This window comes from Antechinus flavipes, chromosome 5, assembly GCF_016432865.1.
Source record: "Antechinus flavipes isolate AdamAnt ecotype Samford, QLD, Australia chromosome 5, AdamAnt_v2, whole genome shotgun sequence".
In the NCBI taxonomy this organism is placed as follows: Eukaryota; Metazoa; Chordata; class Mammalia; order Dasyuromorphia; family Dasyuridae; genus Antechinus; species Antechinus flavipes.
The window spans coordinates 113,593,050-113,610,861 of NC_067402.1; the positions used below are offsets into that span (position 1 = coordinate 113,593,050).

The 17,812-nt window shown below is 38.3% G+C and overlaps 1 long non-coding RNA gene across 1 annotated transcript in view; it reads left to right on the forward strand.

Moving 5' to 3' along the window:
- LOC127564489 (uncharacterized) overlaps positions 1 to 8,234 on the forward strand; it is a 16,707-nt gene extending 8,473 nt beyond the window's left edge. The window contains exon 2 of the long non-coding RNA XR_007954282.1: positions 7,506 to 8,234. This is a non-coding gene — a long non-coding RNA (uncharacterized LOC127564489). The remainder of the gene's footprint in view (positions 1 to 7,505) is intronic.
- The last annotated feature ends 9,578 nt before the right edge of the window (positions 8,235 to 17,812 follow it).

A 17,812-nucleotide genomic window follows, 5' to 3' on the forward strand; every position in this document is an offset into this window, starting at 1 on the left:
TTGAAGTGTAAATCTGACTACTCTCTCTACTTATTCAAGAATCTCCAGTGACTCCTTATTACCCCTAGGACCAAATATAAATCCTTTAATTTGTCATTTAAATCTCTTCTCAATTCTCCTTCTGGCCACCACAATGATTAGCCATGACCTCAGCTGATTCATGATGTATTTCCAATATCCCAACTGATTGTTGATGGGCATGTGTGTATATGTGTATATACAGATTCACACTATTTAAACTCTCTCTATAGAGATATGGGATATATGTGTTTGTGTATGAATAGACAGACAGACAGATAGATGATAGACAGATAGATAGAGATAGAGATAGAAGTAGAGATAGATAGATAAATAGATAGTGTGTGAGGGAAGTTATTTTGTTTAACCAGCAAACTAAACATATCTGTTATAAAGACTTTTTTTTTCTTTTTCATTGAGGTGTTGTGCCACAGTTCCTCTTATTGTCCTGCCTCAGTTCTGCCTCCATTCCTTGAATTGTTCTGTCTCAATATCCCTGGTTGCAAACCTCCCCCAACCCAACCATTAGGACTGATATAACTTAGGGCTGGCTACTCTAAGCTTATAAATTGTAAATGGGTAATCTCCTAAATTCTCCTAAGTTATCAAGAACTTATGATTCTCACCCCCTCACACTGTCTGAATCAGACTGATGGTCTGTCCTTGGAAATTCCCGCTGTTTACCCGTGTTAGGACTGCACCCCTTTCTCCATGATCTATGGAAAAATATATTTCATTGGAAATTCACATTCCTTGCTGATACTAAGGCGCTGCTGCTGAATGCTTTGAGACATCAGCCCCGGGACCAAAATGGATCCTTTGGTTCCAGAAACTTTCTGCCCCTCAGAAACTCAAATAAAATATTAAAAACACTCTAATCTCTATCTTGCCTCGATTTATCCAGCATTACATTTGGAGGCCCCAGTGAGATATGAGAGCAGGATTAGAGATTAGAGACCCTCGGGTCTCTGCCTTGGGCCTTAGGATGGCTGAGGTCTGGGCTCTTTAGCCCTCTGGTTTGCTCCAGAGTCTCTGGGAAGAGAGCACTTTTCAGCTGCAGCAAAGCTTGCAGTGGACGCCTCCATTTCAGCCACAGGAGAGTAAGTCTGGGTGCCTTAGAACACAATCCGCACTGTTTGCCTGTTCTGTCGGTCTGTGCTGGCTTCTGGGCTCTCAGAAAAATAGGAAGCCGACGGGTGTTAATTTCTGAGCACGGTGCCCACTGGGCACGGTGTGGCACTACCTGGGTGACCCCTCAGACACAAATCTGGGCTGAATGTTATTCGGACAGCTAACCTGTCTGGGCACTTGGGCACTATCTGGTTGTGTTCAGTGTCTTGTTAAGTGCTGTAATTGTGCAGCCTATGTTTGTATGATTAGTGTTCTGTGTGAATGGTCCGCTTGTTTTGTTGATTAAAGAGCCCTTTTAAAGTTTTAAGAACGATGGTTAAGAGTGTGTTTAGCATAAAAAATTGTTTGTGATTTCTTGACCTGTTGCACTAATTTGTAACTAAAAAGACTAGAAAAACTTGGCTGCTTTTAAAACTCTGGCAGAAAAACCAGCCTGCTAGTTGGAAAAAGAAGGGAAAGAGCCACAAAATTCAAGCTCTGCTTGGGACAAAATAAGAGAGACCAAAAAAAAAAAAAAAAAAAAAAAAACCTTAGGCAGGAGACTTGCCTGAAAGAGGTCATGTGTCTCTAATTATATAAAGTATGTTATCTTCTGAAACATATTGGGTAAATTATAAACATTATAAGATATGCTTTAAATTTTGTTAGCTCTGCTGGACATGGGTGGATTTTATGGAGTTATTTAGTCATTCACTGAATCTTAAAAGTTTTGAAGGGAAAAGAAAGGAGAATGAAGTTGACTTAAGACAGATTGAGCAATTGAAGGTTTGAATGATTTCAGGAAGTAAGAAAGAGAAGGAGAGAGACAGGATTAGTAAGAAAAGTGGAGAGAGTATTTAAAAGGGAAAAAATATCATGTATAGAGGGAAAGAGAAGAATTGGGTCTGGAAGTATAGGGTGTGGAATGGGGGAAGGGCAGTAATTGAAAGAGCCTTGTAAATGTGATAATCTAATTCCCCTTTCCCCCCAAGTGCACTTCAAGTTGCAACTGCTTGTCTCTTATTGCAGAAAGCAAATTATTTAAAGAGACAGCCGACTTTTACTATAGTAAGTTAATGGACTGAATTTTTTTTTTATTTTTAGGTGCCTAATAGTTTCCTTGTTTAAGAAATATGGTCATAAATGTGATGTATAATTTGATAGGGTTATTTTTTAAAGTTTAATTAATATTTTAAGAACCTTTCAGATTATTTTATGTGGAATTAGGATATTCTGTATAAGTTTTAATTGATTGTATTCAGCCATCCTGCGGTTATCCCCATTTTTTCAAGGGCCTCTAAAAATAATAGTTTTTCCATTGTCCTTTTGAAAATGTTTCTGTTATGGACAATATGAAACTTGAGATTTTTCTATGTATTGGATATTAAAAAGCAAAATGGTTTGTATAATGTTCAACTTATAAAACATTCACTTGGGTATATTAGATAATTGTGTGAACTTATTGGGACAAATTTCTTACTGTTATCAATATAAGGTCATGGTAAATACCTGTTTGGGATTTATCTGAAGCTTTGTTTAATGGGATTAGTTAATGAATTTCTTGGGCTTGTAGATAATATTATTTGGGAGTTCAAAAGCTCCACCTTTTGAAATTTGTTTGTGCAATTACCTGGAATAAAACTGAGTTAAGTCTATTTCATCCTGTATGTGCTGAAGAATCACTTTTGACTGCTTATATTATGTTATAGTAGTGTCCCTACACTTTTTCCTCCTGTGATTGATCAGAACAATAGTCAATAAGAAATATTCATTCAATTCAATTACATCATACCTTACTGTTTCCAGTCGGATGATATGTAATCATTGTATCTTAAATGCTTGGTCATCTATCTGTAACTGGATATTTGTGTCTGTGCATCTCTGAGATACCACTACACACCTGTCAGATTGGCTAGAATGACAGGGAAAGATAATGTGGAATGTTGGATTATATACCTCAACAATGATACTGTTTGAGGATGTATTCTGATGGAAGTGGATCTCTTCGATAAAGAGAGCTAATTCAGTTTCAACTGATCAAGGATGGACAGAAGCAGCTACACCCAGAGAAAGAACACTGGGAAATGAATATAAACTGCTTGCATTTTTGTTTTTTTTTTCCCGGGTGATTTATACCTTCTGAATCCAATTCTCCCTATGCAACAAGAAAACTGTTCGGTTCTGCACACATATATTGTATCTAGGATATACTATAACCTATTCAACATGTAAAGGACTGCTTGCCATCTTGGGGAGGGGGTGGAGGGAGGGAGGGGAAAAATCGGAACAGAAGTGAGTGCAAGGGATAATGCTGTAAAAAATTACCCTGGCATGGGTTCTGTCAATAAAAAGTTATTTAAAAAAAGAGAGAGAGAGAGATATGATGTTAGAGACTCTTTATGAATCTACCCAAAAATGAGCTTTTTGCTATTCTCCAGATCTGTAAGAGATACCCTGAGCTCATTAACATCATATCAGATAGTTTATATGGTAAGCTGTCTGTTTTATGTTTTGTAAATGCAAGATAGGTAACTGATAATTTCAATTTTGCTTGAAGTTAAGTTACTTACAAGTAAGGAAATTCAGCTCTCATTTATAAAACTTGTAAGATAGTTGTTATTTGGAGTTATTGTCGTAATATTAGAACTTAAAACTAGTGATTCCTGTGTTTGGAAAGGAGGGGATGAGCTGAAAACCTTATCTGGCTTGGTTTTCTTAGAGCAGTTCACAATGATGTCTTCCCCCACCCCCTTCAACAAATGGGGCAAGATGTCAAACAGTACAGCCCACAGAAGCTCTAAGGTTGGATAGGCAGGAACACCAGACTCAGTTCCTTCCCTGAGGTTCTTATTGACTCCCCTTAATTTGTAAACTTGCCAGGTTTTTTTAAATCAAGTTGTGAACCAGGTCATCTGACCTGAGAAAAGAACTTGTTTGTGTTATATACTTCCCCAAAAAAGGAATGGGTTTACTGAGAATCTACAAGTTTGTTCTGGAGAAATGATTTCTAATGATTCATTTTTGCATCAGGATGAGTTTAAACTCAGAAAAAAGAAGAAAAAAAGTGAAAAATGTTAAGTGAAATCTCTTATATGGCTAATTTTTTATTGCTTTTATATGTTGTGATTAGTGAAACTTGCTATTTGAGAAAAATCTCTTGAGATTGTAAGTGATATCCTTTTGAGTTTTGAATCAAATATGATTGTCTGATGGATCATCAAGTCAGTAATCCACGGTTTGAGAGAAATGCCACAAGTTACTCAGAGGATGTATCCTGAACTGTATTAGTGGAGGTCTGTGTCTGGACAAAAGCTGGGAAAGTCATCTTTCACATAAAGTTATGTTAGGATCCTTCTGGCTCAATTTCCCCATGGTGTTGTATTCCTTTGAACAGCAATGTTTCCCACCTGATAACTCCCGAGTCTGACTATGAGGAGGAATTGTTACTGCAATTTTGGTTGTCAACTGTGACTCTTACCTGAAGCCTGTTCAGAGCTAAGGATGCATTATCCTGCCATATATGTGTCTTTAGGTTGAAGCCTAAAGGACCACTTTGATGCTGTTATAATCATATCCCTATTTTTCCTTCTATAGCAAATTTCTACAATCAGAGTAAAAGTGAGTAGAAGATGGGAGCACAATGCAAATATATAAGATCTTGCTGTTTTCAATCTGAAAATATACCCATGAGGCAAATGAGTATTTGACCCAGTCATCTGCCTCTTATTAGCTGTATGTGCTTGCAGGAAAAGAGATCTTTAAATATTTCAAAATCACGTAAGAATCATTAACTATTTAATGTTATAAAAATTGACTATTAACTACTAATTAACCACTGTTTGTGGGACCCAGATGTTATTTTATTGGTTATTGAAACTAAATCAGAAACATCTTTAGAGTGGTTTGGAGAAGAGAATTTTAGTGTAATCTGATAAGGATGTACCTTATGGAATATTTTGTTTACATCAATGGAAAAGTCATGTGTATTCAAGTCTATTACAAGTGTGGAAGTACCTTCTGTTTGTACTGCATGACTTGCAGTACATACATTTTTTCTTATAAACATCCTATTTGATATGTAGTGTTCTGAAATTAAGTACTTAAATACCCTCCAAGTCTTTTGGAGTAGCGTCAGCATTTACAGGCTGTGGATTTTCAGGAACAGTCTGGCAGGTCTACAAAGCATGTACTTTACTCATCTGCCATCCTTTTGGTTCCCATAGATACAGTCACAAATTGGGTAGAAATCTTTTCACATTGCTCTGAAAAATCCCCCGAGGTCACAAAGATCCTGCTTAACAAAATTATTCCATGTTTTGGTCTTCCTCGATTCTTGCAAAGCAAAATGGGTCTAGGCTTACATCCCAAATGGTTCAAGGCATAGCTAAGACTCTTCCTATCTCCTGGTACTCCCAATCATCTGCAAAAGTGGAAAAAGTGAATCGTACTTTGAAGATCACCTTAACCAGACTTTCTCTGGGGGGTAATAAAGGAGGATTGGGACAGGTCTGTTACAAGGTCATTCTGATGACCCTGTGGCTGTCAAACTTGAAGGCCTCCTCAGCTGGACAAATGTACAGATAGTCTGTTTCTTGTTCTCATGTTTCAGGCAGACCCTCACTGGGTGCCCCAGTGACCATTCAAGGATTTGAATTTTCCCTTAAAAGAAGCAGAGGAACTTCATGACCAATTTATGACTGAGTGGTTGTTTGTAGTTGTTTTGTTTCTCCACGTAACTTTCTCTTTCTCTGAACCTGACAACCCAGAACCCTTGTTTCTGGGCAGGGGACAATGCAGATAGACAATACCATCATCAGAATCTCAACAAACATGAACTCGGGGCACAAGAGTGAGCACTTTTCAGTATTTTTCTAACCTCCTTCTCCAGTCTCCCAGTAAGGATCACCTAGTGATCAATACCACCTTGTGGTCTTACAATATCATCAATAGCATCTCCTTGGTTTCTATAATACTTCCTCCCCACAATATTACAGCATCAGCTGAACCACACTCAGAGATCTCTTTGTGGCCCCTGGGAACTATTTTCCTCTGGGGGTTGTCCTCCCCGTCCCTAAGGAAACTCACCCCCTCAATGTTGTCCTAGTCACTTATTGTCCCTTGCCGTATAAGCCTCTTGTACAATGCATGCCATATTGCACCCAGAATTGTATTTACAATAGTAGTGACAATAGGATCCATCCTCAACATTATTCCCATGTTAAGCATAGATTTGGGGGGAATGCTATTTGGTATTTTTCAAAGAGAGCTGAATATCTCATGCTATGGTATGGGCATTGGACCCATGAATCCATATTTTCTGATCTTACTGCAACTGTCAGTTGCACTGTCAATGAAATATCCCATCACCTCACCAAACTGCAAGAGTTTCTTAATCCTCTGACCAATGTTGTCTTTAATAACCACATAGTTCCAGATTATCTCTTAACATCCTCTGGAGATGTTGGTGCTCTGGCTAAGTTGCATATACACTAACAAATTCTGTAAGGTGGAATTACATGCCCAAGGGTTGCTTGAATCTGCCTCCTGGATGGTAGATATTTTCTCCTTCTTCCTGATAGTTCTTTCCTCTGCCTCTTCATGGAAGTCATGGTGGAGGTCTCAGAGACCCACATCTTTTCCCTGATCCATGTACTATCTATCTTCCTGTTTCTTTTCAATGTAGGCTTTTCAATGTCAGAAGCCTTGGGAAAGTGCCAAAATTAAAATAGCTACTTCTTTGACCCCCCACTAAACTCTCCCATTTGCTAATTTCTCCTGCCCTATTATTCTCCCGTGACTAGTCTATATGCTTTTACATGCATAAAACTTTTGAGGGGTAAAAGAAAATCTCTCACAATTCTTTCTGTATTAACCTCAAACCTCAAAAGCATCAATAAGCTTTTACAAGCCAATTTATATTTTAATACAAAGTCATTCTCTTTCTATTTGGCACATAAATTCAGATGTTTGCTGACAGAGCTTTTCAAAGTTCCTTTAATCTTCTTATTGTGTTAATTAATGTATAGTGATTAAATTGTTAATAAAATTATCGTAATTGTTGTTAGTATCATTCCTGTTATCATTTTCACATACTTAATTATCTATTTGTTTAAATGATTCAAGAATTTTTAGAAAAGATTTCTAAAAAATTATGATAAATTGACTTCTCTATATAAATGTCAGAGGAACCATCAGATTTAGATCTTAACCTCACAGACCCAAATGTGCTTGTAAGGAAATTATGAGTCACTAAAAAGTTTGTTGTCATTTATTCTTTGTTCTTGAAGAGGGCCATTGACATCGGACAGTGGTGTGGACTGGAGTTAATTAAGTGGGGGAGAGCTGTGCAAAGTCATTGTTCTTATTTTCTCTTCCAGGGTCATCAGGGTCTAGTAACAAGAAAAAGTCAGGATGACTGGAGGTGGCTCCCCACTAAAAAGTACAAAGAAGCAGAAGATAACCAAATAGAACTAACACTATATAAAGGAGATCCATGATGGCTGCAGTACACATGTGAGTTAGAGATCACTAATGAAGGCATGAAAAAGAATCTCAAACAGACCTTCTAGTGATTCCAAAAAGATGCCCAAGGAAACATCAGTGACCAACAACCTACGTGTCTTCACTCCAGTTTATATGCAATCTTCATGAGCATCATCTCTACACAAATCAAGGGCATCCTTAATGAGAATACTATTAGGGAACAAAGAGGCATTAAATTGTGGGTTCCTTGAAAAGAAGAACTGGCTTTTGCCTTTCTCAGTATTCCCAGCACCTAATACAGTGCCTGACATATAGATGCTTAATAAATGCTGACGTTTAACTGTAGATACCATCTTTATCCTGCCATGATTGATTAAAAGAGATAAGATACTATGATTATTGTTTAGTTTATTGACTAAAAGAGTTTATTAGTTTATTATGTGTATTATGTGTAAAAAAAATTTTGAAGAAGTAGAGCAAAATGCCATCTTATAAGCTTTTTTCTACAAGATATATTTTTCCCCATCAAACAATCAATCATCAATCCACAAACATTCAGTAATTACTTACTGTGTGCCGGGGATTGTGTAAAGTACTGGGAATAAAAAAAAGCAAAAATACAACTGTCTGTGTCCTCAAAGAGCTTACCTTCCAACATGAAGAAAACATTGCATGTGTATAGAATAAAAACAAAATTAACACAGAAGTTTGAGGAAAGATATTATAAGCAGGTGGGATTGCAAAAGCCACACATCAAAATTTCTTTTTTTTAAGTAATTGATAAAATACATTCATATTCCTTATAAATAAATATATATGACAACAAATTTATAAGATCTATACAACAAATCTATAAGATAAGAATCTTATTTCGTCTATGATAATCAGTGATCTTATGATTCTTTCTTTAAAAACTACCTCACAAATTTCTTTACTCAGCAGCTATTATTGACATTAATATTAACTGCTAAGAGGTTATCTGGGCTGGGGACTGGAATGAAAAAGAAAATGTTGGGGTTTTAACCTGTATTTTTCTCTTTATTTTTTTCCTCAATAGTATTTTATAAATACACATAAAGATAATTTTCAACATTCACTTTTGAAAGATTTTGTGCTTTAAAAAAATTTCTTGAAAGATATAATGACCAGGAATGATCCCATTTGGTGGCCTAAGTATCAGGAGATCCCTAAAACAGGGACATCTATGCCCATTAAAAGTGTTCCATGTCAGCTGGTTGGAGCCGTGCAGTCAGAAGGACCTGGTCCCAGATACTTAACACTTCCTGGCTGTGTGACCCTGGGTAAGTAATTTAATCCCAATTGCCTCAGCAAAAAATGAAAATAATAAAAAATACGAGTGTTCCCCACTGGGATGGAAGGGATAAAATCCAAATTAAAGAGGGATTCTTTGTCAATAGTAAGGTCCTCCAGATGTTAATGTTTGTAACATTACACTAATTGCAAAACTTTGAAGTCATTCAAGAGTTTGGCTTGACCATACACACAGGAAAGCCCAAGAAGATGAAAGATGTTCATTGCCCAGATTGGATGGACTACTGGGGCCAGACAGACAATACAAATGGGCAATAAGTAGGGCCCAGCATTAAATAAGAGGATGAGATAAAGCTGGATTGCCTTTGTGAAATTACAACTCATTTATTTTATAAAATAAATGATACAGTACTATACCTCCAAATAGGCAGTGAGATGTCACAGGGGATAGAATGTCAGGCCTGGAGTTAAGAATCCTGAGTACAAATCCATCCTCTGACACTAACTGTGTGACCCTGTTTGCCTCAGTTTCTTTATCTGTAAAATGAGCTGGAGAAGGAAATGGAAAACGCTTCTAATATCAAACTGAAAAGTTTTTGTACAAACAAAACAAATGCAGACAAGATTAGAAGGGAAACAATAAACTGGGAAAACATTTTTACAATCAAAGGTTCTGATAAAGGCCTCATTTCCAAAATATATAGAGAATTGATTCTAATTTATAAGAAATCAAACCATTCTCCAATTGCTAAATGGTCAAAGGATATGAACAGACAATTCTCAGACGAAGAAATTGAAACTATTTATAGACATATGAAAATATGCTTCAAATCATTATTAATCATAGAAATGCAAATTAAGACAACTCTGAGATACCACTACACACCTGTCAGATTGGCTAGAATGACAGGGAAAAATAATGCAGAATGTTGGAAGGGATGTGGGAAAACAGGGACACTGATACATTGTTGGTGGAATTGTGAACACATCCAGCCATTCTGGAGAGCAATTTGGAACTATGCTCAAAAAGTTATCAAGCTGTGCATACCCTTTGATCCAGCAGTGTTTCTACTGGGCTTATACCCCAAAGAGATACTAAAGAAGGGAAAGGGACCTGTATGAGCCAAAATGTTTGTGGCAGCCCTGTTTGTAGTGGCTAAAAGCTGGAAAATGAATGGATGCCCATCCATTGGAGAATGGTTGAGTAAATTGTGGTATATGAACGTTATGGAATATTATTGTTCTGTAAGGAATGACCAGCAGGATGAATACAGAGAGGACTGGCGAGACTTACATGAACTGATGCTAAGTGACATGAGCAGAACCAGGAGATCATTATATACCTCAACAACGATACTGTTTGAGGATGTATTCTGATGGAAGTGGATCTCTTCGATAAAGAGAGATAATTCAGTTTCAATTGATCAAGGATGGACAGAAGCAGCTACACTTAAAGAACACTGGGAAATGAATATAAACTGCTTGCATTTTTGTTTTTCTTCCTGGGTTATTTATACCTTCTGAATCCAATTCTCCCTGTGCAACAAGAAAACTGTTCAGTTCTGCACACATATATTGTATCTAGGATATACTGTAACCTCTTCAACATGTAAAGGACTGCTTGCCATCTGGGGGAAGGGATGGAGGGAGGGAGGGGAAAAATTGGAACAGAAGTGAGTGCAAGGGATAATGCTGTAAAAAATTACCCTGGCATGGGTTCTATCAATAAAAAGTTATTTTTTTAAAAGTCCCATGGGATATAAAGATTAAAAAAAAAGAAAACCCTTCTAGTATCTTGACCAAAAAACCTTCAAATAGAGTCATAAACCTTCATGACTGAAACAATTAAACAACATGCCTTGAATAAAGAAGTCACAATTATACAAGTCTTAACAGCAATTACAAAAAAGAGAGACTGAGACCTAAAATTTTCTTTCCATCTAGCAATTTTCACTCACATCTTGAATATATTGGCAGAGAAAGCATTACGAACTAAACAATTTACAGATTATTGAGAAGCCAGGCACAGGACACTTTCCAAAGAACTTGAAAATAAAAAAAAAATAACATCAGAGGGATTACACTGCTCTTCATCCCTCAGAACTGTTTATTTACATTCTTGCTGGAACAGCAAGGTTTTATGTTTACAGTTAGAAACAAGGGGTCACTTAATGAAGAATGGCATTCTGTGCTCAATATAAAATCTAAACTTTCAGCTCAATTTAATCTTCAAAGTTCTTCACAAGAAAAGTCCCTATGAAAGCCAAAGTCCATTGTTTTTTTTAATATGCCAACCTTCAACAGATGTATTTGTATGAAAGTGAAACATGGAATACAACAATCTAAAGATTTAATAGATATATGGGTATGGTTCACCTGGTTAGGAGAGATACTAATGGCTTCTGAGCAAAGAGCATATTGATGACTACTTCACTCTGCAGCTCCTAGATGGAATACTACTTTCCTAGTTAAAGAGAATATGGCAGTGAAGGAATCAGTTTCGGTTGGTTTTTCAAAATGGCAGATAATGTAACCTTAGGCTCTTACTATCTTTCAGTGAGTTTAACTTCAATTTCTAGGGTCCAGGATTTAACCAAGATGGTTACTGCTCTTATTTAGGCAAATCACAAGCCCCTCATGTCTTGGTAGTAATAATAATAATAGCTGGCATTTTTTATTATATTTTTTTATTGACAAAACATATGCATGGGTAATTTTTCAACATTTACCCTTGCAAAAAAACTTCTGTTCCAACTTTTCTTTTTTTCTGAGGCCAGATTTAATCTCAGAAAGATGGATGAGTTTTCCTGACTTCAAGCTGGGCATACCTAGATGCCCTAAAGTACTATTTAAATGCTAATTGTTATTAATAGATCTTCTTAATAATTATGTGAGACAGGTATTACTTTTGAAGGTATGAAAGGGGGATAATGTGAGATAATACTGGAAAGATAGAATGGGGCTCCATTATTCAGGTAAGAAAACCAGGTCTCAGAATAGTTAAGAAATTTGCCTACAATCACACAAATAGAAAACATCAGAGTGGGCAGCTAAGTGCTGCAGAAGATAGAGCACCAGCTCTGGAATTAGGAGGATCAAATTCAGCTTCAGACACTTACTAGCTGTGTGATCTTGGGGAGATCACCTAACCCCATAATTGGGGAATATTTAACCAAATACAATAAAAATAGATAGTTACATTTAAAAAAGTGTCAGGTGGAATTTGAACACCACCCTCTCAAGACTTTAAGTCCAGTATTATTTCTAGTGTTCTACACCCTATTTCTTTGTTTAATGGACGCTCCTCATGAGTTTCTGTGAACAAAAAAAAATCACCTAATAACTCATTGTGATGAGGATGATGATGATACCTAACAACAGCAAAGTCCTTTACATCATTGTATTTTTTCTCACAATGCTGTGAGATGAGTGCTTTTACTATGCCCATTTTACCAATTTTGAAACTGAGGCTTAGATAACATTAGCAAATGACTTATTGGGTAAGTAGCATTTCCACTAGGATCTGGAACATTAGGTGGTCACCTAGGACTTAGAAATCATCATCCTTGCCCACAGTCACAGGGCTAATAAGTACTGAGGTAGTTGTTGAGCATAGGTTTTCCCAACTCAAAGGCCAGGACCTTTATATACCAACCAGCTCCCACATAAATTTAGTTAAGCTGGTCCATGGATGACAAGAGACTTAGTTATTGCTTCACTTGTCTTAAAGCTGCCTTCCTCAGGTGAACATGCCAGAGCTGAAACTCTACTGGCCCAGCCTAAAAAGATACAGGATTACCACCCCCCACCACAATAAGGCATGCAAGAAGATTGTTAGTGGAGAAGATGGCTAAACATTTAATTAAAAACAGGGTTTTCCTGACTCTAATTGGAATAGTAAATTCTCTGTTCTGTCTTCCTGAGAATTCTGGTATGCTCCAACATGCAAATGTCTCCCTGAACTTCATCCACAGTTTCTGTCAGAAATCAATTTTTTTCCTTCTTTTGCTGTTCTGACTTGTTGTGCAGGGTTATTTATGTGGTTCTTAACTTCCTGTCCTGTTATAAATCAAATCAAAATGTGTTTAATGAGCTCCTATTATGTGAAACTCATCTCTGTGGAGAACATTGAAATCATAATTTTGATTTGTATGCTGATTTAATGATCATAAAGCACTTTTCCTCTTAATAACATTATAAGGCAGTCACAAGTATTTTATTTCCATTTAAGTAAAGTAAGGAGTGGAGTGATTTGGTTGTTGGAAGCATGTATGGGTTAGAGAGAACCTAATCCAAATTGATTACTCAGAAACCTTTCCAAGTGAAGGTAGAAAAGTTTTGTTAGAGTCTCTAAAGAAGCAGGCTGTCCTAACCTCTGGGAAGTGCAGAAAAAGGAGGCCGATTTCACAGGAGAGCTCATTTAAATAAGAGAGCACTGCCCAACCCCTTCCCAACATCCCCTAATGTAAAGCTCTTAGTTTAGATTGGCTCTTGGGGTTACTTTTCCCTTATTTGGCAGGTGGGTTGATAATAAGCTGATTAGAGATGAGATAACTACATAAAACGTTTCCTTTCTTCAAGGTCACTTTTCTAGGAAATCAAAACTGAGGCCTAAGACTTCTCTTACTTTAGCAGACAGTTGCTCAGAAATCACATTGCTTACCCCACACAATCCCTCCTCTTCTGTATCTCACTGTAGTTTCTCATTGAAATTTCCCTATATCTTCTCATATTACTTATCATCAAATAATCAGAGCATACTTTCACAATGTCTTTCTAAGTCAGCGATTCCCTCTGGTTCTTTCCTGGTGGCGGCAGGTACTGGTTTCCAAAATGATCACTCAAATCAAGAAATCCTATAGAAATCTGCACATACACAGTCCATCAGTCCCCTCCAAAGTTAGTGAGACTTTGTTTTCAAATATAATTTCAAATCATCTGTAGGATCAGGCTCTACAATCCATTATTTTGGAGCATCCACAGGTTCTTTGACTCGAGTGTGATGATTCCAACCATGTTTCTGGGTCCTTATAGGGATGTCTAAGGTAGAAATATCTTGGAAAGGTCCTTCCTAGGTTGGGATCAATTTGTTCTTCTTCCAGCTTTGCATCAGTGTCCAAATTCTAGGCTGGTATTTATGCATGGCAAATCCTAGAGGTGGGGTCTGAGCAATAAATCATTTTAATTGTAGTTCATATAAATGCTTAACAAATTGTACAACATATTTTCTAATAAACAAGTCTTTGGTATCCCATAGGGTCTACACTTTTTAGTCCTCTCCATTCAGAATGTAGATGTCCTTATAAACAGTTCATAACGTGACAATCCGATATTGCTCTGAGATTTAGTCCTAATTCTAATCAAGGTAAGGGGAAGATATCTGGTCCAAGGTAACCTAGTTTCTAGGCCCAATTTAGCCAATTGACTCTTTATTTCCTGATTCATTCTTTCTACTTTGCCTGAAGAGGAAGGATGCCAAAGGGCATAAAATTCCCAAGAGATCTCCAAGGCCTGCCTCAGACCCTAAAATTCTTGTTGTGAAATGAGTCCCTGGTCTGAGTCAATGCATTCCAGCATCCCATACCTGGGCATTATAATTTTCTATAAAATTCTGCTTACCACAGAGGCAGTTGCCCAGGACGAGGGAAAAGCCTCAATCCATGAGGTCAGGTAGTCCATTAAGACCAAGAGATATTTAAGGCAGCCCACTTCAGGCAGCTCAGTAAAGTCCAATAAATGGTCTCAATCCTGGAGGTCTCCTTCTGGCCTGCACATGACATGAGGCAGCCTTATTTGTTTTTCAACAGATCAGGCATCCCTGCACCAATTGCTGGGCAAATGTGTATAATCCAGGAGTCACAAACATAGTCAGCACAGCACCACACTGGTCATGGACATCCCAATGGCTGCTTTGGTATAGATAACATGGAATTTACCTCATATCTGCTTTGCCCAGTACCTCCCTGCCATCTGGAAGAAACCATCATCTCATGTCTTCTTCACAGGTGCCCAAATCATGGGCTTTTAATTTTTCCTCCCTGGTAAAGGATGGGGAAGGTGGATTGAGTGGCAAAGCAGGGATTAATAACATCATTCCTTAAGTAGCATCTCCTTCATTCCTAACTGTAATGTTCTCTTCTCTAAAATATAATGTTCTCTGTGAGCAGGTTTCTTGGGGGGCTTCTGGGAGCAGCCTTAGTTTCGGTTCAGAGTAATAATCACTTCAAATTCAGCCAGGAGTTAAAGTCCAGTCCTTTATTGTCTCTTCCAAAATAGCCTGGTTAGCTTTCTTAAAGGCCCAGCTCTCTCCTTGGTTCTGAGACCTCTTGTTGCTAGTCCTTTAGCTCTTCCAGTTTCAGGCTCCAGCCAGCACAAAGGTGGAGGAATAGAATGAATTTGTCTTGCCTCCAAGAGTGGGCTCCTCCTCTAGTGGGTTTGTCCTTCTGACTGAATCCTGATTTGTATCGCCTGGAGTACTTCTCAATTCCAGTGACTTAGCACCTTGTAAGAATCATAACACCGGGGACTTCCGGTTAAGATGGCGGAGAGGAGGCTCACAGTTGCATAAGCTCCGCGCTTTCTCTCACTATCCACTTCATTACAAGCCTCTGAATCAATGCTTGACTGAAAAAAACCCACAAATAGTTACCAAGAGAAGCCATCCTTGAGATCCGCCAAGAAAGGTCTGTCTTTACTGGAGGGCTGGGGCGGTTTTAGATCGGGCGCAGGCTGAGGGCAGCGGCAGTGAGAGCACGGGAGCAGACTGGAGAGGGGGTGGAGAGTGATCGTAGCCGTCTCTGCGGGGAGAGCTTCGCTACAGGTTTGGAACCTGTAGCAAGTCAACAGCCCAGCAGAGAAGCTAAAAACACCGGGGCTGAAGAACACAACCGCAAACAGCTGGAGTCTCTCAGGACCTGGCCCCCCCCTTCCCCCCCCTCAGTGACTCAGCACGCTTTGGGATCTCAGAGCGCAGGCGCAGCACAGTCCTGCTAGTGCCTCACTGCTGCCCCCTGCAGTCTGTAGAGGAAGCTCGATAACACACTCAGCCCCCCCCCAAAGAAAGACTCCAGTTTTTTCTGTTTTTCTTTGGTAGTTTGTCTCTGATTAATAGACAGAATGAGCAAGAAGCTGAAGAGGACTTTAACCCTTGACAGCTTCTATACAGATAGAGAGCAGACTCTAAATCCTGAGGAGACTAAAAACAGGCAGTCCCCAGGTGATTCCCCAAAGGAGGAGATCGTCTGTTCCTCAGCACAGATGAACCTCATAGAAGTGATTAAAAAGGCTCTCACAAGGGAGCTAGAAGAAAAATGGGGAAAGCAGAGTGAGGCTTGGCAAAAGGAGAGGGAGGCTTGGGAAAAGGAGAGGGAGGCTTGGCAAAAGAGCCTGGAGAAAGTTAAAGAGAGAGTGGATAAAGAAGTAAAATCCTTGAAAAATAGGATTAGTGAACTGGAAACAGAAAACAGCTCTCTAAAAAACAAAATTGGCGAAATGGAAAAAAATTCCACAGAACAAAAGAACTCAATTGGACAATTAGAAAAAGATTTTAAAAAAGTGAGTGAAGAGAATACTTCACTGAAAATCAGACTTGAACAAGTGGAATTGAATGACTCGAGGAGACAAGAAGAATCAGTCAAGCAAATCCAAAAAAATCAAACAATGGAGAAAAATGTGAAATACCTTCTGGGGAAGACAACAGACCTGGAAAACAGATCCAGGAGAGACAATCTGAGAATCATTGGACTCCCAGAAAAACATGATGAAAAAAAGAGCCTGGACACTGTCTTCCAGGAAATTATCAAAGAGAACTGCCCAGAAGTCATAGGAACAGAGGAAAAAATAAACATTGAAAGGATTCATCGATCACCCACTGAAAGGGATCCTAAAATCAAAACACCAAGGAATATAGTGGCCAAATGCCAGAACCCTCAGGTGAAAGAAAAAATATTGCAAGCGGCTAGAAAAACCCAATTCAAGTATCAAGGAGCCACAATAAGGATCACCCAGGATCTGGCAGCATCCACATTAAAAGATCGAAGGGCCTGGAATATGATATTCCGAAAGGCTAAGGAACTTGGTATGCAACCAAAAATAACTTACCCAGCGAGAATGAGCATCTTTTTCCAGGGAAGAAGATGGACATTCAACGAAGTAAGCGAATTTCATCTATTTCTGATGAAAAAACCAGAACTTAACAAAAAGTTTGATCTACAAATATAGAACTCAAGAGAAATCTAAAAAGGTAAAGATTAATCTTGGGAACTATATTTTGACTATATAGATGTATAAAGAATACATGTATACCCTGTTCTAGAAATTGATGTGGAAAGGACATTGTACCAGAAAAAGGGTAAAGTGGGGGTAGTACATCTCATGAAGAGGCATAGGAAACCTATTATATCTGAGAGAAAGAATGGAGGGGGATGAATATAGTGGGTATCTTACTGCCTTCAGAATTGGCTTTAAGTGAAAAATCTTAAGACATATTCAATCTATGGTGAAACTTCTCCCATCTCATTGAAAAGTGAGAAGGGAAAAGTGGAAAGGGAAGGAATAAGCTAAGCGGAAGGGAATACGGGAACTGGGAGGGAAAGGGGTAAGATAGGGGGAGGAACTCTAAGGCGGGGGGAGGGACACTAAAAAGGGAGGGCTGTGAGAAGCAAGGGGTGCTCACAAGCTTAATACTTGGAAGGGGGGAAAGGGGAAAGAAGGGAGGAAAGCATAAACCGGGGTTAACAAGATGGCAAGTAATACAGAATTGGTCATTCTAACCATAAATGTGAACGGGGTAAACTCCCCCATAAAGAGGAAGCGGTTAGCAGAATGGATTAAAAGCCAGAATCCTACAATATGTTGTTTACAGGAAACACACCTGAAGCGGGGAGATACATGCAGGTTAAAGGTAAAAGGTTGGAGCAAAATCTACTAT